Consider the following 20234-nt stretch of genomic DNA (forward strand, 5'->3'; position numbering starts at 1 on the left):
CCTCTGGTGGTGAAACTAGCACTAACTAGCTTTAATGTTTACAATGGCTGACACTTAAATAACGTGCCATAGAATTCTGTGGCACCATGCAAGCTGTGCTGCAGTACGCTGCAACTTTTAAAGGACGAACCACTGTAGAAATAAAGTATTTTTATCACCTAACAAAGGAGGGAAAAGGTATGTAAATAAATCTGTAGAGAATGATCTGCACTAAATAATAGGCTAGGGTTTGCTAATTGAATAAGCTCAATGAATTGTAAAAATCACATCTACTAATGTATCTGTAGTTAACAGAACCTCCTCATTATTCTACTAAACCTTGCTGACCTCTTACACTGGGTTAGCCCAGGGAAAAGCTGTCTCAGAGCATTAGGACAGAATCCCACTTGCCACACATCCCAGCACTTTCCTGGTCGGGAAGGCAAAAAGCATCATCTGGAGCCGGGGGAGTTCACTTAAACTAATTGCCAGGTTGCACGGGCACGCTGCATTCGTTAAACAAGCGAGCAGGCAAGTATTCAGGAGTAAGGAGTCCTTCACTGTAATCATTCCTTTATTCCAATCAAGGGTCTAAATTGAGCAAGCCCTCTCAACCGTCCAAGCAACAAAGACTTCTGATTACATTTAAGTAACGAGACAAATAACTCAAGGAGGATGACAAAATGAGGACAAATATTTGAGAAAACTGGATTTCCACTTGGTCGGACTAACAAGCACATGGGCACAAACATTTGTACTTAAACACTTTGAATGTGAAGCCCATAAGATTAGTCATGCCAATTAAAATAACAAGTATGGTATTGTGTTAAATCATTTCTAAGAAAGGGCGACAGATGCTGAACAGAAAAATAATGTAAGTGCAATGACCCTGAAAATCCTACTAAGCTGGCATGAATCCTTGCTGCTCCAATCAAGAAAATTGTTATCTGAGAATCTAACTGAGTATGAGGACCCAAAAATAATGTACATGGTAGTAATTGGAGTGATTCTTGGCAAAGGAGCTGTAAAATTATAAACAGTGAGATGTCTCACAATTAATACATCCAGAGCCAAAATCCTGACTCACGATACATCCTATACATAGATAGACTTGTTATGACAGCTCAATGAATATAATCTGACAAGATTGGCACAAGGCAAAGGTATCATCATAACTATAAATGATGAGGATCAATAAAAATTCCCATATTCAGAATTAGGAGTTTGTCAGTTCAAGAATTAAAAAGACTTAAAAGATTAAAAATACTTTTCTTCCTGTATTTCACTTGAAATGGTACCTTTCAATTTGGTAGCAGCTCTTCAAATTGAGAAAAATAGCTTCACAGCCCTGCCATCCTTCTGTCAGGTTTCACATGTTATGGCCAGAGAGGGCCTCCACACACATCTGACAAACCAGCTATCCCCCACCCAGTACCCCAATCAAGAAAGCCATCCCCTCGAGACTGAACTTCTCAGTGTTGCCTTGGGGAAAGTGCATAGGTAACGTTTGAGGTGACCCTCATAGCAGGTTTGCTCACAGCAGACCTCATTCGCCAAGCCCACTTTCTCAAGCCTTGTATCGCTGTGACTTTGAAGTCTGGCCAGAGACGGGCTTTGAAAAGCCAGCAATCTCCACACCATGACCAGGCACAGGATTAGCAAGTCCCTGTAGGATTGGGTAGGAGGACAGGGGGTCGTTTTTGGGGGGTAGTGTGTGCGCAAGCATTTCCCCTCCGGACAGAGCTGGGGATTAACAAGCTACTAAGGAAGCAGAGAACAAGGAGCCAGCCTCTTTCTTGAGTTCCTCGGAAACCAATTTGTATTGGGAGGAACTGAGGGAGGCAGCTAATTCTGCCCGTGACCTCTCCGCATCAACTTTCTCTTGTTTTGCTGCTCAGAGTCTAAAACTATTTTCTCAGGAAAAGAGAGCTGTGTCCAGGTTGTCAATGTCCCTTTCCTTCACAGTGGCTTTGAAAAACAAGCCTCTACAGGGCATAGCAGAATAAGAGCCTGAGCGAAGGGGAGACTTCAATGATCGAGCATTAACAATTTTGCATTTACTGTTTGAAGAAAATAAAAACACATTTCTCCAACTGACGACATCACTGACAAAGTGTCGTGTCAAACTGGCTTTGAAACAAATAAAAAAGCCCTGAAACTACTGAACACACTTGCATATTAACTAATCAGTCCTTAAAACATAACTATCTGACAGAAGCATATGTTTTCAACTGGAACTGTGTCAACCATTTGGACACAGGACCATAGATAGCTTTCCCACTAGCATTTGTAGATTAATGAGGTCTTTGTCTTTTCTCCGATTGAAAGGAGCCTGAGGAGTTTGCCCTCTATGTCTTTGTTGAACAGAGTCTCTTATGGAAATGGAAGATTGGCCTGTATGTGTGGGTAAGCAAGGTGGACGGGCCACATCCAAGTTCAACTGACTTAATAAAGCTTATCTCCATCTACCCCGAGATCTCCTCACCCCAATTATACGCCTGACACCTCTAACCTCACCCCCGGTCCCCAATCCAGCTCTTGTCCTGCCCCTCCCTTCACTGCTCTTAAATCACTCTACAGGGCTGGCGAGTGTTGGGCTGATGTGGCAGTCATTCCCCAGGCTCCTCTCACTCAGTTTCTGGATCTGGCTGTTTGAATTGGGCCAGGGTTGGGGCATCTCCTCTGAGAGCCCTGGATGGTCAAGTGGCAGGTGAGATGGGAACTATTGAGAAGAGAGAAGCTGCTGTTTAAGCAATAGAAGGACACACTCCCCAAAGACTGCATATGTGCAGAAATTGCTCTAATTATACCTGTATGTCCTCAAAATGTAAAATAAAATGTAAATCACTCACTAACAGACACCAAACAATAACAAAGTACTGTAAAATGGGTCTTAGACCGATATTATGGACATGTTTTTTTTTTTAGACATTTGCACTGGTTCTACCCTCAGATTGGTCCAAGGTCACAGCTAGATTACATCTGGCCAACCATCTGTTCAGACCCATCCCATGAGATGGCCTGTCACCAGCACACCTTGGCCCTGTCCTCTACTGTCCGTGGTCATGGTCGCCAGGGACTGTCAGACTAGACAGGATGCCTCTTCATCTAGGCTACAGTCACTAGGGGAATCTATGCAGTTGTTTTTTTCAATACCTGCATTACTGGCGGGTTAGCCATAATGCAATTTAAGACACTTTCCATCACAGCCTATTCCTCAATCTGCTATTGTCATGCTAATAAACACATATTATCATGTTATATCTAATCTACTTCTACAAAAACAAAAAGCAAGGATATTTCAAAGTTATGAAGAGGAGTTACCCCCTACATTTGCCCATGAAAATTACTCAGCTCTGCAGACTGATTAAAATATTGTATAAAATCTAATGAATAATATATGTAATTACAATTAAAAAAGTGGCTTAATAACCTTTCACACTGCTTCCATTTATCAATCTGTCACTGGGTGCCTCCAGCCAGCAGAACTTGCACTCATCCCATCAAACCACTCATATCCAGAATTATTAAAGATCAAACAGTAAGAAGAACGTTCATAGCCAGAGCTACAACTCCAAATCAATATTCATCTCACTGCAATTAAAATTCACGGCAGTCTTACCTTAAACTTTCAACAAATTTGACTGTAGAGATTCAGCCAGCTGACACGGATAGATGACTGGCACTAGCTGGTTAGGATCGCCACCCCAAGTGAAGACATCCACAATCTAAAACAAAAACAAAAATAATAATTATTTAAAACGGGCAAATTCAAGATGGACTTACAGTCAGACATTCACCATATGTAATGTTCTATTTCTTGGCTAGACCATCTGCTCCATTTGGTCATTTTAATAAAATTAAAAATTAAAACAAATTTTAAAAAAAAATAAAAAAATAATTTTTTATTTTTATTTTTTTTAAGTTGGGCTTTTAGCGTAAATTAACACCTCGAAGGTCCTGCATGTCACATCAATCAAATCCCTCTGCCGCAATTAATATATTGTGAAGCAGGGTTCCCAAAGTTCCTTTAGAACACAGACACAATTATATTAACAAGTGGACTTCTTCTTAAAAACAAGATGGAGCAGGTCAATAATATTAGAACTGGACAGTCAAGAAACTGTATGAATGAAGGGCTATTATCATTTCTACAGTTAGTTTAAGTCATTTTAAAAAGTAATATATATCTCCCCTTTTAAGGATCCACCCCTTTTTTCCCCAACTTTCGCCTAAAATGACGTACCCAAATCTAACTGCCTGTAGCTCAGGACTTGAAGCAAGGATATGCATATAAAGGAAACACGTTGAAGTTTGTGGAAATGTGAAATGAATGTAGGAGAATAACACATTAGATCTGGTAAAAGTTAATCAAAGAAAAAAAACATGTGTTTTTTTGTATTATTTTGTAGCATCATTTTTTTAAATGCAAGAGAAGGGCCATAATGTATTATCCCAGCCCAGATGCAATTTAGGCTTGTGTAGACTGAGCCAAAGAACCATTGCATTTCTGTTAAAATATTTGTATCAAGACTGTCCAAATGTGCCAAAGTTGGTTTATTAACTTTAAGTTCATAACTGTACACTCTCCCCAAACAATAGCATGGTATTATTTCACTGTAATAGCTACTGGACAGTGCAGTTAGATTAACAAGAATTTAAGCTTTCTGACAATATCAGATATGTCTATGTCATGGGAAATGTTTTTGTTACTTACAACCTCATGCTAATCGCATAGCCTACGTTAGCTCAACCGTCCCAGGATCAGTAGGTCCCCCACGGAATGGTTGAGCTAACACACACACACACACAAAAGTTTGGGGTCACTTAGAAATGTCCTTATTTTCCATGAAAACATACATGAAATGAGTTGCAAAATGAATAGGAAATATAGACAAGACGTTGACAAGGTTATAAATAATGATTTTTAGTTTAAATAATAATTGTGTCCTTCAAACTTTGCTTTTATCAAAGAATCCTCCATTTGCAGCAATTATAGCCTTGCAGACCTTTGGCATTCAAGTTGTCAATTTGTTGAGGTAATCTGAAGAGATTTCACCCCATGCTTCCTGAAGCACCTCCCACAAATTGGATTGACTTTATGGGCACTTCTTACGGTCAAGCGGTCAAGCTGCTCCCACAACAGCTCAATAGGTATGAGATCCGGTGACTGTGCTGGCCACTCCAGTATAGACAGAATACCAGCTGACTGCTTCTTCCCTAAATAGTTATTACAGTTTGGGTCATTGTCCTGTTGTAGGAGGAAATTGGCTCCAATTAAGCACCGTCCACAGGGTATGGCATGGCGTTGCAAAATGGGGTGATAGCCTTCCTCCTTCAAGATCCCTTTTACCCTATACAAATCTCCCACTTTACCACCACCAAAGCACCCCGAGACCATCACACTTCCTCCACCATCCTTGACAGATGGCATCAAGCACACCTCCAGCATATTTTCATTTTTTCTGCAACTCACGAATGTTCTTCTTTGTGATCCGAACACCTCAAACTTAGATTCGTCTCTCCATTAAAAAAAAATCCAATCTTCCTCTGCCCAGTGTCTGTGTTCTTTGTCTGTGTTCTTTTGTCCATATTAATCTTTTATTTTTATTGGCCAGTCTGATACATGGCTTTTCTTTGCAACTCTGCCTAGAAGGCCAGCATCCCGGAGTTGCCTCTTCACTGTTGACGTAGAGACAGGTGTTTTGCGGATACTATTTAATGAAGGTGCCAGTTGAGGACTTGAGGCATCTTTCTCAAACTAGACACTAATTTACTTGTCCTTTTGCTCAGTTGTGCACCAGGGCCTCCCACCCCTCTTTCTATTTGGTTAGGGCCAGTTTGCACTGTTCTCAGAAGGGAATAGTACACAGCGTTGTACGAGATCTTAAATTTCTTGGCAATTTCTCGCATGGAATAGCCTTCATTTGAGTGACTGATGAGTTTCTGGCCATTTTGAGCCTGTAATCGAACCCACAAATGCTGATGCTCCAGATACTCAACTAGTCTAAAGAAGGCCAGTTTTATTGCTTCTTTAAATCAGAACAACAGTTTTCAGCTGTGCTAACAATTTCAAAAGGGTTTTCTAATGATCAATTAGCCTTTTTAAATGATAGACTTGGATTAGCGAACACAACGTACCCTTGGAACACAGGAGTGATGGTTGCTGATAATGGGCCTCTGTACATCTATGTACAGTCATGGCCAAAGGTTTTGAGAATTACACAAATATACATTTTCACAAAGTCTGCTGCCTCAGTTTGTATGATGGCAATTTGCATATACTCCAGAATGTTATGAAGAGTGATCAGATTAAGCGCCAGGACAGTCTCCCAAAGTTGATTCGGCTGTGGGATCGGGGCACCACCAGTACAGAGCTTGATCAGGAAAGGCAGCAGGCAGGTGTGAGTGCATCTGCACGCACAGTGAGGCAAAGACTTTGAGGATGGCCTGGTGTCAGGAAGGGCAGCAAAGAAGCCACTTCTCTCCAGGAAAAACATCATGGACAGACTGATATTCTGTAAAAGGTACAGGGATTGGACTGCTGAGGACTCTGAGGAATCCCCTTTCAATCCCCAATTCTTGGAGGCATCCGTAAAACAGCTTGTCCGGAGAAGACAAGGTGAGCGCTACCATCAGTCCTGTGTCATGCCAACAGTAAAGCATCCAGAGACCATTCATGTGTGGGGTTGCTTCTCAGACAAGGGAGTGGGCTCACTCACAATTTTGCCTAAGAAACCAGCCATGAATAAAGAATGGTACCAACACATCATCCAAGAGCAACTTCTCCCAACCATCCAGGAACAGTTTGGTGACAAACAATGCCTTTTCCAGCATGATGGAGCACCTTGCCATAAGGCAAAAGTGATAACTAAGTGGCTCGTGGAACAAAACATAGATATTTTGGGTCCATGACCAGGAAACTCCCCAGACCTTAATCCCATTGAGAACGTGTGGTCAATCCTCAAGAAGCAGGGGGACAAACAAAAACCCACAAATTCTGACAAACTCCAAGCATTGATTATGCAAGAATGGGCTGCCATCAGTCAGGATGTGGCCCAGAAGTTAATTGACAGCATGCCAGGGCGGATTGCAGAGCTCTTGAAAAAGAAGGGTCAACACTGCAAATATCGATTATTTGCATCAACTTCATGTAATTGTCAATAAAAGCCTTTGACACTTATGAAATGCTTGTAATTATACTTCAGTATTCCATAGTAACATCTGACACAAATATCAAAGACACTGAAGCAGCAAACTTTGTGGAAAATAATATTTGTGTCATTCTCAAAACTTCTTGGCGACAACTGTAGATATTCCATAAAGAAATCTGCCGTTTCCAGTAATTTACAACATTAACAATGTCTACTCTGTATTTCTGATCAATTTTATGTTATTTTAATGGATTTTTTTTTTTTTAGCTTTTATTTAAAAAAAACAAGGACATTTATAAGTGACTCCAAAACATATATACTACCGTTCAAATTCTTATATATATACACACACACAGTGCCTTGCGAAAGTATTCGGCCCCCTTGAACTTTGCGACCTTTTGCCACATTTCAGGCTTCAAACATAAAGATATAAAACTGTATCCAAATCCGGCTTTAAACTTCTTCACAACAGTATCTCGGACCTGCCTGGTGTGTTCCTTGTTCTTCATGATGCTCTCTGCGCTTTTAACAGACCTCTGAGACTATCACAGTGCAGGTGCATTTATACGGAGACTTGATTACACACAGGTGGATTGTATTTATCATCATTAGTCATTTAGGTCAACATTGGATCATTCAGAGATCCTCACTGAACTTCTGGAGAGAGTTTGCTACACTGAAAGTAAAGGGGCTGAATAATTTTGCACGCCCAATTTTTCAGTTTTTGATTTGTTAAAAAAGTTTGAAATATCCAATAAATGTCGTTCCACTTCATGATTGTGTCCCACTTGTTGTTGATTCTTCACAAACAAATACAGTTTTATATCTTTATGTTTGAAGCCTGAAATGTGGCAAAAGGTCGCAAAGTTCAAGGGGGCCGAATACTTTCGCAAGGCACTGTATATATATATATATATTTTTTTTTTAACTCAAAACACCCGTGGGCAGGATTCGTATGTTCGATAACCCTCTCAATAATATAGCCAGGTTTATAGTGGAAGGCAAACAATGATTATTGAAGTAAAGGAAAGACCCAAGCAGCAAAAAAAAGAGATTTAAATGTCCTGTGCTTAAAATGTCAGAAGAGAAATAACATTGACTAACAAAGCAGAAGAGGACAAGTTTCTTTACAGGTTCTTCTCTATTCAGAGAAAGGGAAGTTAACAAAATTGCACTTAGTTTACATTGATAATGGGCAGATTATGAACAAAATCTGTTGACAAATCCTAGAGAGAGTTGGAGATGGCCAAATCACAGGGCATCTCAGAACACAATCTGTTCTGGCAATCTGCTTAAAGAGAATTAGGCTTCACTTTGCCAGTTCCCCTTTCAGCACAGAGCGGTTTGAGAAATCTTTGGATTTCTCTCTTTGAATTCTCCACTCTCTGACAATATGGCAAAGAGATCTTTCAAACAGTGACAAATAACAACCTGTTGGTTTAGTAAATTATTTTGTTCCTCTGGATAGGCTGACACCTAGATTTAGGTCCAATTTTTTAAATGATGCCAGAGCATGTCCATGCTCTTGCAGTACATGGTTCATGTTGTGAATTATAGCACATTATGAGGGTTATCCAAGTCCTTGGCCACAAAAACATACACTACAGAAATCCCAAATCAGGACAAGGCCTTGCTTAACTTTTTTTAATTTAAATAATGATTTCACCTTTATTTAACCAGATAAACAAGTTGAGAACAAGTTCTCATTTACAAGTGCGACCTGGCCAAGATAAAGCAAAGCAGTTCGACACATACAACAACACAGAGTTACACATGGAGTAAAACAAACATACAGTCAATAATACAGTAGGAAAATAAGTCTATATACGATGTGAGCAAATGAGGTGAGATAAGGGAGGTAAAGGGCCATCAAACATGAGGGCCATCAATCACAATTAACATTTTGTAAACACATTAACCTGGTCATTGTTCTGGAAAATTCCTTCTGCTAGTCGATTCAGCAGAGCCTCAAGAAAGTGCATTTCCCCTCCCATTGCAGTGGCTATTTATAGTTAGACTGAACTTGGTCGGTCAAAATCATCTGCAATTGAACATTTTTGAGGGCATGATTAGAGACAATTGGCCTAAATCCAACACTAGGACCTTATCTATCCTAGACAAATGGTCAAGGTCGTGTATGTGACCTAGTTCCCCAAAAACACAGCAGGTAGTTCAACCTGTAAAGACATGTTAAAAAAAGAAGCCACTGGACTAAAAAAACCAAACAGACCAGCTGTTAGCCACATGCTAACATGTTCTATAATAATATTCTATAATAGCTCTGTTTATTTGTACTTTCTTCTATTTTATCTATGCCCCCAGTATGAGTGAAAAAGGCAAAGAGCACCAAGAGAAAAAATCTAAACTGTAGTGTATCAATAACAGCCTATTTGTGGGTTGCGTGATATGCATGGGCTTCTGGCCAATATTCTATTGTTTTGCTCTTTTTTGGTCTGTAGCAAAATGTTGATCGATGAATGCTGGTACTTGCCATCTGTAAGAGCTGTAATGGATCAGTTCAGATTTCAAAGCACAGCCTGGGAAAGAACAAAACAAAACAATAACATATTCAGCACTTGTGTGCAGTGAAACCCAAATTCCATTTCAAGTTCAACAGCAAAACATGATTAACTCCAAGGCACTAAAAGGTTCCAGACTTCAAATTGCTCCCAAATGCCCAGTAGATTTATTTTAGAGGGTAGGACTATGCGTTTTATTTTCCTTTGGAAAAGAGGAGAAAGTTGCACAGTTTAATCAACACCACAGATCAATAAGCCACCTGTTAGTACGAGCATGATCCTATCTGATTGGTGCACTGCGATCAACTCGTCAACACAATTTCAAAATAGATTTTCCAGGAGTAAGGGAAAAAGCAAGCATCTGTTCAGGGTTCAGTAAACTTTCTAGGCTCTTACCATATCGTATGTGGAGCTCAATCTTATTTTCCTTAAACAATAAGAAAACTCGCCTCAATCTAAAAGTATGATATGCAAGCCAGCATAAGAGTAGCATAAGCTAAACACTTAAAAAAGGAAAAACAGAAATGTGAATTGGAAGGGAAAATCTGAGAGGGCTTTGAGATAATGGTGCCAGCATAATCTTTTCTGATTGGGTAACATTAGTAGAGAGGAACGAGTCCACCACCAGAGCTAAGGCAACAAAACTGTCCAGCCTGGGCTTCCTCTCAACTCTGTGATAACATGTAAACACTGTTACAAAATCCACTGTTCGTAATCACAACTTGGTACGTAATCATGTACAACTCTGGCCGCTGAAATATTTTACAGGATGTTTGTTTTATTTGCAACTTCATTCCACTCTTTCCAGAAGCTTCCATATATGGTTGGAAGGACAAACAAGCAGCTCACACACCTACATGTTAAAAACCTGTTAGGGATAGGGGGCAGCATTTTCACTTTGGATGAATTGCGTGCCCATAGTGAACTGCATCCTCCTCTGTCCGAGATGCTAATATATGCATATTATTACTATTGGATAGAAAACACTCTGAAGTTTCTAAAACTGTTTGAATTATGTCTGTGAGTATAACAGAACTCATAAGGCAGGCAAATTTCCAAACAGGAAGTGGACATTCTGGGGCTGGTCGAATTTCAAGTCATCGCCTATTCACATCCAAACAAGATATGGATATGTTCGCACTTCCTACGCCTTCCACTAGATGTCAACAGTCAGTCGAATGTGGAATTAAGCCTCTAGTGTGATGTATGACCGGATGGGAGGGGAATGAGTCACTGGTCTGGCAGAATGCCAGTTCCTGGTTGCGCACATTACTGTTGATATCGCCTGCGTTCCATGACCCTATAGACAAAAACGAATGCTCCGGTTGGAACGTTATTGGATATATATGAAAATAACATCCTGAAGATTGATTCTCTACCAGTTTATTCGACCTGGAATATAACTTTGCAGTTTTCGTCCGAGTTCGCCTGGACCAGCGCCAGCTTTTGGACATGTGAACTAACCGTGCTAGCAAAAGCAGCTAATTGGACACTAGTAATGGACATTATGGAACAAAACAACAATTTATTGTGGAACTAGGACTACTTCCACTGCATTCTGATGAAAGATCATCAAAGGTAAGGGAATATTTATGATGTAATTTCGTATTTCTGTTGACTCCAACATGGCGGAGAAATATTGTTATGTCTTAGCACCGTTTTAGATTATTGCATGGTATGCTTTTTTCGTAACGTTTAAAAAAAATCTGACACAGCGGTTGCATTAAGAACCAGTGTATCTTTAATTATATGTAAAACATGTATCTTTCGTCAAAGTTTATGATGAGTATTTCTGTTATCTGGCGTAGCTCTCAGTAATTACTCCGGATATTTTGGAGGCATTTCTGAACATGGCGTCAATGTAATCCGAGATTTGTGGATAAATATGCATGTGTAACATGATGTCACATGAGTGTCATCTGATGAAGATTATCAAAGGTTAGTGATTCATTTTTATCTCTAATTCTGCTTTTGTGACTATCATTGGCTGGGATAATAGCTGTGTGTTTTTTGGGATTTGGTGGTGATCTAACATAAATATATGTTGTGTTTTTGCTGTAAAACATTTTTTTTAAATCGGACACGATGGGTAGATTAACAAGATGTTTCTTTCATTTGCTGTATTGGACTTGTTAATGTGTGAAAGTTTAATATTTCTAAAAAATATTTTTGAATATCCCGCGCTGCCTTTTCACGGGAATGTTGGGGGGGGCGCTAGCGGAACCCCTAGCCATAAGAAGTTTTTAACGCGTGTTGACATGAGCATGTGCGATTCTGCATCGATTCTGAATATGGATCTTCAACAGTGAAAGAGATACCACATCTCCAAAGAAACCAGAAAACCTCCATTAACCAGCAAAATAACACAAATGACAACCACAGATCTCGCCACGCGGAGGAAGAGATGAAGGAAAGGGATAGAGGTTAGGAGAGGACAGATTTCTTCCAAACCCTGTGTTCCCTCCACTGACCTGGTAGTAGTTTGATTAATCACAGACACTAAAGAGGGAAGACTTAGCTGCTCATTATCCAGGATCAGGACCAGGGTGCAGGATCAGGACCAGGGTGCAGGATCAGGACCAGGGCTCGACATTAAGATATTAGGATCATCTACAGCTGTGGACCACCATGTCACTGCGGGTGGTGCCATTGTCCAACCCCCCTTGAAGGTTTAATACAGGGGCTCCTAAATGGTCATTGTTCAAGCATATGTTTCAAGCTCCCCTAATTTCTGTTACAGTCAATATTAGCAATGGTTTGCGGTTCAAACTACCTCATGGACTACCTCAAACTACTAAAGGCGAGAGTGCCAGAATTTCTATTTTGACAATGTTGATGATATCTCCGATTACTTGAGAAGAGGAGAGACATCTAAATTGTCAATTAAAATGTAGACTTTTGAAAGGGACTAACTTGGTGCACATAATTGAGCCCTTTTTCTAGAAATGCATGAAGGACCATCTATCTATATGTGAGCCACATATAGACACTCAAAGATCATCAAAATATCATCAGTTGAGTTCAAGCTAAACCCAAGAGCTCTGTTGTGCATGTCATCTCATTGCATTGTCAAAACAACTTTACTAGGAGAAAATGCAAGACAAGCGAGGGAGTTTTTCGGCTCTAAATAACATTTTAAAAGAACTGACCACAGAAATGAGCATATCTACAAAATACCAAGAACATGTTCATCGGGCACACCGAGTACCCTGTAACTGTCCTTCCTCCTCTCAGCTGTCTATTAGTGGGTCAGTGAGAGTGAAATCACAAGGAGCACACACACAGTCCAGCAAAATGGCGAGGCATGTTGTGACTACTTGTCTCTCGCAATTCCTTCACCACATTCCCATAGTCGGTCTTAACAGAAGGGTAAATGACTTGACCTCTCTCCTAACATGGCCCCCTTCCCCAGATAACCACAAAGAAAATCAATCAGTATTCAGATCAAGCCACAACTCCACCTTAACTCCTGACCCCACCCGGCTCTCCTCAGACCATGACGGGGGTTTGTCTGCGCTGCCTGTGTCAGGCTTTAACAAAGTCCTCGTGTCAAGGGGAGGAGCAGCGGTCTAACCCTGTCAAGGCCAACACAATCAATCCAGCGGAGGAGATCAAGGTGGTCTGACCCACACCTGACCCTGACGCTGAAACCATGGCAACAAGCTCAGCCAATGATTTTCCCGTCAAACCCCCACCACCACAGAGAGTGTCTGAGAAACAGTCCAGGATATGCTCATGTTTCAGAGGAGGCACTGGAGATGTTTTTTATTTAATCGTTGCTCTAGTTTCACTCCATCTACAATAACGCAACATAGTCTAATCTGCAAGGCTGAACAACCCTGCTGCAGGTATAACTGGGGACCAAGGGGAGGGTATTAGCATAGCATAATTACACTGGGGAAAGATCCATGGAACAATAGTGTGGACACCAGGGAGCAACACATAGCCCACAATTTGCCATTGTGCTCCTTCCCCCTTTCTTACCCCATTGATATTAGAGAATAATGCCGGAATTCAGACTGTTAGTTTAACCGATGGTGCATTTAGTATAATAATACCAGGCGGTGCACACGGTTAATGTGATTAGCAACCCTGTGCTGACACCTCACCATCCTCCCCCCGTGGGGTATTATCATGCTAATCTAAAAGAGAAAAAATTTGATTTGACTGAATGGAAAATATAGTAGGAGGCAGGGACCTCGGAAGCCAAGTGAACACAATGCCTGCGTATTCAGCCTAGTCTGCCAAGGCGAGTGGGTAGACAAATGGACATAGACATAATGCTCACTGGTTAATTAAAATAACATAATTAAAAAGGTATTGTGTGTGAATGGTCGCCTCAATGCAATCACTGACCTGATTGTCCCATACATGTTCCTCAGAGCTCAGTCTGTCTCTCTCCATTACGACTCCATTAGCACCTCAGAAGTGTTCCGACTGAGAAAAGGGAAAGACCAAATGGGACAAACTATAGAGATGTGTAGTTCATTGTGGTGGCTTGCTGGTTAGATGAGACCTATCCCATTTGGACAAAAGGAATACCTATGGAAGAATGCTGTTCATTGACTACAGCTCAGCATTCAACACCATAGTACCCTCCAAGCTCATCATCAAGCTGGAGGCCCTGGGTCTTAGCCATGCCCCCAGGTGGTGAAGGTACAAAACAACACCTCCACTTCACTGACCCTCAACACTGGGGCCCCACTAGGGTGTGCGTTCAGCCCCCTCCTGTACTCCCTGTTCACCCACAACTGCGTGGCCATGCACGCCTCCAACTCAATCATCAAGTTAGGAGACGACACAACAGTAGTGGGCTTGATTACAAACAACGACGAGACAGCCTACAGGGAGGAGGTGAGGGCACACGGTGTATGGTGTCAGGAAAACAACTTCTCACTCAACATCAACAAAACAAATGAGATGATCGTGGACTTCAGGAAACAGCAGAGGGAGCACCCCCCTATCCACCTTGAAGGGACAGTAATGGAGAAGGTGGAAAGTTTGTCTGTGATATGTACGGTGAAGAACTTCAAACTGAAATGGTCCACCCACACAGATAGTGTGGTGAAGGCAGCGCAACAGCGCCTCTTCAACCTCAGGAGACTGAAGAAATTTGGCTTGTCACCCAAAAACCCTGACTAACTTTTACAGATGCACAATCGAGAGCATCCTGTCGGGCTGTATCACAGCCTGGTCCGGCAAATGCACCACCCTCAACAGCAAGGCTCTCTAGCGGGTGGTGCGGTCTGCACAACGCATCACCGGGGGCAAACTACCTGCCCCCCATGACAACTACAGCACCCGATGTCACAGGAAGGCCAAAAAGATCATCAAGGACATCAACCACCCGAGCCACTGCCTGTTCACACCACTACCATCCAGAAGGTGAGGTCAGTACAGGTGCACCAAAGCTGGGACCGAGAGACTAAAAAACAGCTTATATCTCAAGGCCATCAGACTGCTAAACAGCAATCACTAACTCAGAGAGGCTGCTGCCTACATTGAGACCCCTTCACTGGCCACTTTAATAAATGGATCACTAGTCATTTTAAACAATGCCACTCTAAATAATGTTTACATATCTTACATTACTCATATCGCATGTATACTGTATTTTATACCGTCTATTGCACCTTGCCTATGCCGCTCAGCCATCGCTCATCCATATACCTATGTGTACATATTCTCATTAATCCCTTTAGATTTGTGTGTATTAGGTAGTTGCTGGGGAATTGTTAGATACTACTGCACTGTGGGAACTAGAAGCACAAGCATTTCGCTGTGACAAACCTTTGGAACCTTTTTTGTAACCATCTAAAATAGTCACGGACACAGACTGTGATTATAGTAGTAGGTAATGGAACCATGTTTAGAGTGTGACAGTGGGAGGTAGGGGTCATTTCCGCTGTGGTGGCTATTTGGGTCCTTTCAAATTAGGTGACTAAAGATATACCCGGTTTACTGTACCTCTCTCTCATCTCTCTGAGACGAGGCAGTAAAGCAGTATCAGGCTCTGCAGTTGGAGACTTGTTTACCTTGAGTTGTCTTTCATACCGTCCGTCACCAGTGATTGCCCCTCCGGGAGAGACTGGTCGAGGCAGAGAGATAATTTGGGAAAGCAATAAAGGAGGATCAAATGAAGACACCTTGGAGGCACTGGGCAGGAGAAAGAGAACCTGTAGGAGTGCGTTTGTGTGTGTCAACACAAATATGTTTACTGTATTTGTGTAAAAGACTAAACACATGGTAAACATCGTAACAGCTGTTATAACACACAAACACCCACCACACACACACACAGCTGCATGTATGAGTCACCACATGGTTAACCTCTCTAGGGTAGGGGGCAGCATTCTGAATTTTGGATGAAAAGCATGCCCAAATTAAACGGCCTGCTACTCGGACCCAGAAGATATGATATGAATATAACTGGTAGATTTGGATAGAAAACACTCTAAAGGTTCCAAAACTGTTAAAATAGTGTCTGAGTATAACACAACTGATTTGGCAGGCAAAAACCTGAGAAAAATACATTCAGGAAGTATTTTTTGGGGGGTTTTGAAGTTTTCTATTCAATGCCATTACAGTATCCATTGACTTAGGACTCAATTTGCAGTTCCTATGCCTTCCACTAGATGTCAACAGTCTTCAGAAATGGTTTCAGGCTTGTATTCTTATAAATGAGGGAGTAAGACTAGTCTGAATGATTGGACGCTGACGTGTCACAGAGCTTATTCATGCTCAATCCCGAGAGAGTGCATTTATAATTTAACCTTTTATATTGACGACGTTACTGTCCGGTTGAAATATTATATATCATTTAGGCTAACAATCTGAGGATTGACTACAAACATCGTTTGACATGTTTCTATGAACTTTACGGATACAATTTTTTTGTCTGCCTGTTTTGACTGCGTTTGAGCCTGTGGATTACTGAAGAAAACGCAAACAAAAACTGAGGTTTTTGGATATAAAGAGACTTAATCGAACAAAAGGAAAATTGATTGAGTAAATGAATGTCTTCTGAGTGCCACAATATGAAGATCACCAAAGGTAAGGGATTAATTATATATATATATATTTCTGAGTTTTGTAACGCTTCTGCTAGGCTAGTTACTGTTTGTAATAATTTGTCAAGTGGGCTGTGTTCTGGGCTAGGTATGCTTTCGCCAAAAAGCATTTTATAAATCTGACACTGTGGTTGGATTAACATGAAGTTAATCTTTAAACCTATGTAAAATATGTTTTGTTTTCTGAATGTTTATAATGAGCATTTCTGTATTTGAATTTGGAGCTCTGCAATCTCACTGGAAGTTGGCCAGATGGGACGCTAACGTCCCACATAACCTCTCTAGGGTAACTGGCACACCCATGAAATCGGACAATTGCAGTGAAAAGGAGGGCGGGGGGGGGGGGGGGGGGGGCAATTGTACACACCCTTGCCGGGTGCCCTGGGTAGAATTATTTGACACTAACTCCCTGGACCTCTACCCCCACAGAACGGTTTAAAAATAACCCTGATTCAGGCAAAAGGAGCTAGAGCTCAGAGAAACCCAGGAAAATGAGAGCGATAGAAGTCTGTTACTGAACTAATCTTGCAACTCGTCCAAACCAAACAACTGATAGCATTATCACCAACCAGAGATGTAGACCTATTCTGCAAAAACCAACACATACACATGCATAAACACACACACATTGACGTTAAACAAAGCGAGGACTAGCAGACACTTGAATGCAATCCATTGTCATCCCTTACCTAAGTGCTTACATGTAAAGTAAAGTCTTGATAGACCCCGGCCAAGTTTCAGTAACAAGGTCGAACAAGACAGCTATTTATGGATAGTTGGGGAATTCAATGCAGGGTTTTGAAAAAGCTAATAAAAACCCAATTGGCAGTATGCATGTCATTAAACACTAATGTGTGAGACTAGCATATTTATTTTTCAATAGTCGCATGATACCATTCAACAAAGAAAAGAAACTAAGCGGTTTAATGAAAACACTTTTGTGTAAATGAATACCATTCACTTTTAGAGTGCGTGCAGAGCCTGAATCGGGTATGATGAGGCATCACTGCATGAAGCAGCGGCTTTAAGCGGGAAAAACAAGCTTAGGTTTTTAATTTCCTGCTTCATTTCACGTTTCGGGCCCATAAAAATCCTAATTTCCAAAAACTGCAATAAACTACTTTGAGACATGATCATGACTCAGAATAGGCTCTGCAGTAGCTGTACTCTACATAGATTTTTCCCCATGCAGTTATTGCTTTACAGTATAAGCTTTATCTGTGACAAGACACAATAACTGTGCCCCAGATTCTAAGAACACAAACAAAGACTAATGCGGGGAATTCCGACCAAAGTTAAGCACACGTAAATGGAACTTACATTTTATTTTTATGCACTTTTCTCTATATCCGTATTCTGATGTTACACCTAAGAATAGCTATATAGCTGAATATGCTATTCAGCTACTATTCGTTTGGGGTAGAGATCAAAGAAATGAAGGTGTGGCAGAGGTGTTCACAGACATACAGTATTCTAATATTCTTTTGGGCACCGATTTTGCCGATTTTTAAATATTTTACACCTTTATTTAACTAGGCAAGTCAGTTAAGAACGCATTCTTATTTTCAATGACGGCCTAGGAACGAGGCAGAATGACAGATTTTTACCTTGTCATCCAATCTTGCAACCTTACAGTTAACTAGTCCAACTCTAACCACCTGCCTCACGAGGAGCCCGCCTATTACGCGAATGCAGTAAGCCAAGGTAAGTTGCTAGCTAGCATTAAACTTCTCTTATAAAAAACAATCAACGACTGTCGTTGCATCAATGTGTACTTAACCATAAACATCAATGCCTTCCTTAAAATCAATACACAAGTTTATATTTTTAAAGCTGCATATTTAGCTCAAATAAATCCAGGTTAGCAGGCGATATTAACCAAGTGAAATTGTGTCACTTCTCTTGCGTTCATTGCACGCAGAGTCAGGGTATATGCAACAGTTTGGGCCACCTAGCTCTTTGCGAACTAATTTGCCAGAATTTTACGTAACTATGACATAACATTGAAGGTTGTGCAATGTAACAGGAATATTTAGACTCATGGATGCCACCAGTTAGATAAAATACGGAACGGAATAAACGTTTTGTATTCGAGGTGATAGTTTCCGGATTTGACCTAAGGCTCGTATTTCTGTGTGTTTATTATAGTTAAGTCTATTATTTGATATAGCAGTCTGACTGAGGGGTGGTAGGCAGCAGCAGGCTCGTAATAGTCAAAGGTATATGGTTTAGAGAGAAATAGTCGATGCGTTATAATTCCTGTAATAACTTGCGGCTGAACTTGAAAGGGGTTCCTTCATTATTTTACCGTTCATGTCTTCCATAGAGAATGTCTTGATCTACTTCAAATAAGGTCTGTGTTTCGTGCAGGCTTAAACCACCTCGGCGTTTTGATACCCGTGTAAATCTCACTAGGATAAGGTAACGTTTCTCAAAATATTTTCATAAATCCACTCCACAATTTTTAAAATCTTTGCTTATATTTACCTTGTTACCTTGTCCTATGGATATCTACACAGGTGGTGTAAGCCTACACGAAACACAGACCTTATTTTAAGTGAATCTAAAAATATCCTATGGAATAAATGAATGAAGGAACCGCTTTTCAGATTTTGCTAGAAGGTGTCATGGGAATTATGACTCGCACTTTGGTAGTCAATTCTTACCATGTCCATTATTAAAATAGGATTTCCTGCATATAGAAATTACAGTTTTTGTTTTCAACATTCATCACAGGTAACTTAAACTCTATTTTTATTCCAACAGTTGAGAGTATTTGTATTTGTCTCCTAAGCAGACTCTTCAGTATCATTGTCACTTCAGAGCTGTGTGTGTGTTTTACAGATGGCAGAGAAAAGCAGAGCACCAGCGTGGGACTATTACATGGGATTGGCACCAGGGAAAGCAAGGTGTCTTATTTGTGATAAAGATGTCAGCAATGACTAAATCAAAAAATACCACCAACCTGTGGAATCACCTTAAGAACACCCATCCAAAAGACCATATGTATTATATTAAGTTAAAATAAAAGTGTTCATTGTTCATTCAGTATTGTTGCAATTGTCATTATTACAAAAATGTGTGTAATAATATATCCAGTGGGGCAAAAAAGTATTTAGTCAGCCACCAATTGTGCAAGTTCTCCCACTTAAAAAGATGAGAGAGGCCTGTAATTTTCATCATCGGCACACTTCAACTATGACAGACAAAATGAGAAAGAAAAAGCCAGAAAATCACATTTTTAATGAATTTATTTGCAAATTATGGTGGAAAATAAGTATTTGGTCACCTACAAACAAGCAAGATTTCTGGCTCTCACAGAGGCTCCTCTGTCCTCCACTCGTTACCTGTATTAATGGCACCTGTTTGAACTTGTTATCAGTATAAAAGACACCTGTCCATAACCTCAAACAGTCACACTCCAAACTCCACTATGGCCAAGACCAAAGAGCTGTCAAAGGACACCAGAAACAAAATTGTAGACCTGCAGCAGGCTGGGAAGACTGAATCTG

The 20234-nt window shown here is 40.7% G+C and overlaps 1 protein-coding gene across 8 annotated transcripts in view; it reads right to left on the bottom strand.

Annotated features, from left to right (window-relative positions):
* The window catches only part of LOC110514498 (semaphorin-6D), a 155759-nt gene that overhangs the window by 122174 nt on the left and 13351 nt on the right, over nucleotides 1–20234 (bottom strand). For 2 of the 8 annotated variants that reach the window (XM_090229027.1, XM_036972463.2), the window contains exons 2-3: nucleotides 14009–14089; nucleotides 3602–3707 (exon numbers count right to left, since the gene is read on the bottom strand). The exons of 2 other annotated variants lie outside the window; for them this stretch is intronic. The gene's annotated coding sequence lies outside the window, so the exon portion shown is untranslated. Of the gene's footprint in view, nucleotides 1–3601; nucleotides 3708–9624; nucleotides 9671–14008; nucleotides 14090–20234 lie in introns of all 8 variants that reach the window. 4 more of the 8 variants (XM_090229026.1, XM_090229025.1, XM_036972497.2 and 1 more) reach the window with 2 other exon arrangements.

Source organism: Oncorhynchus mykiss, chromosome 3 (genome assembly GCF_057628025.1).
Source record: "Oncorhynchus mykiss isolate SJ-2025 chromosome 3, ASM5762802v1, whole genome shotgun sequence".
NCBI classification, from domain to species: Eukaryota; Metazoa; Chordata; class Actinopteri; order Salmoniformes; family Salmonidae; genus Oncorhynchus; species Oncorhynchus mykiss.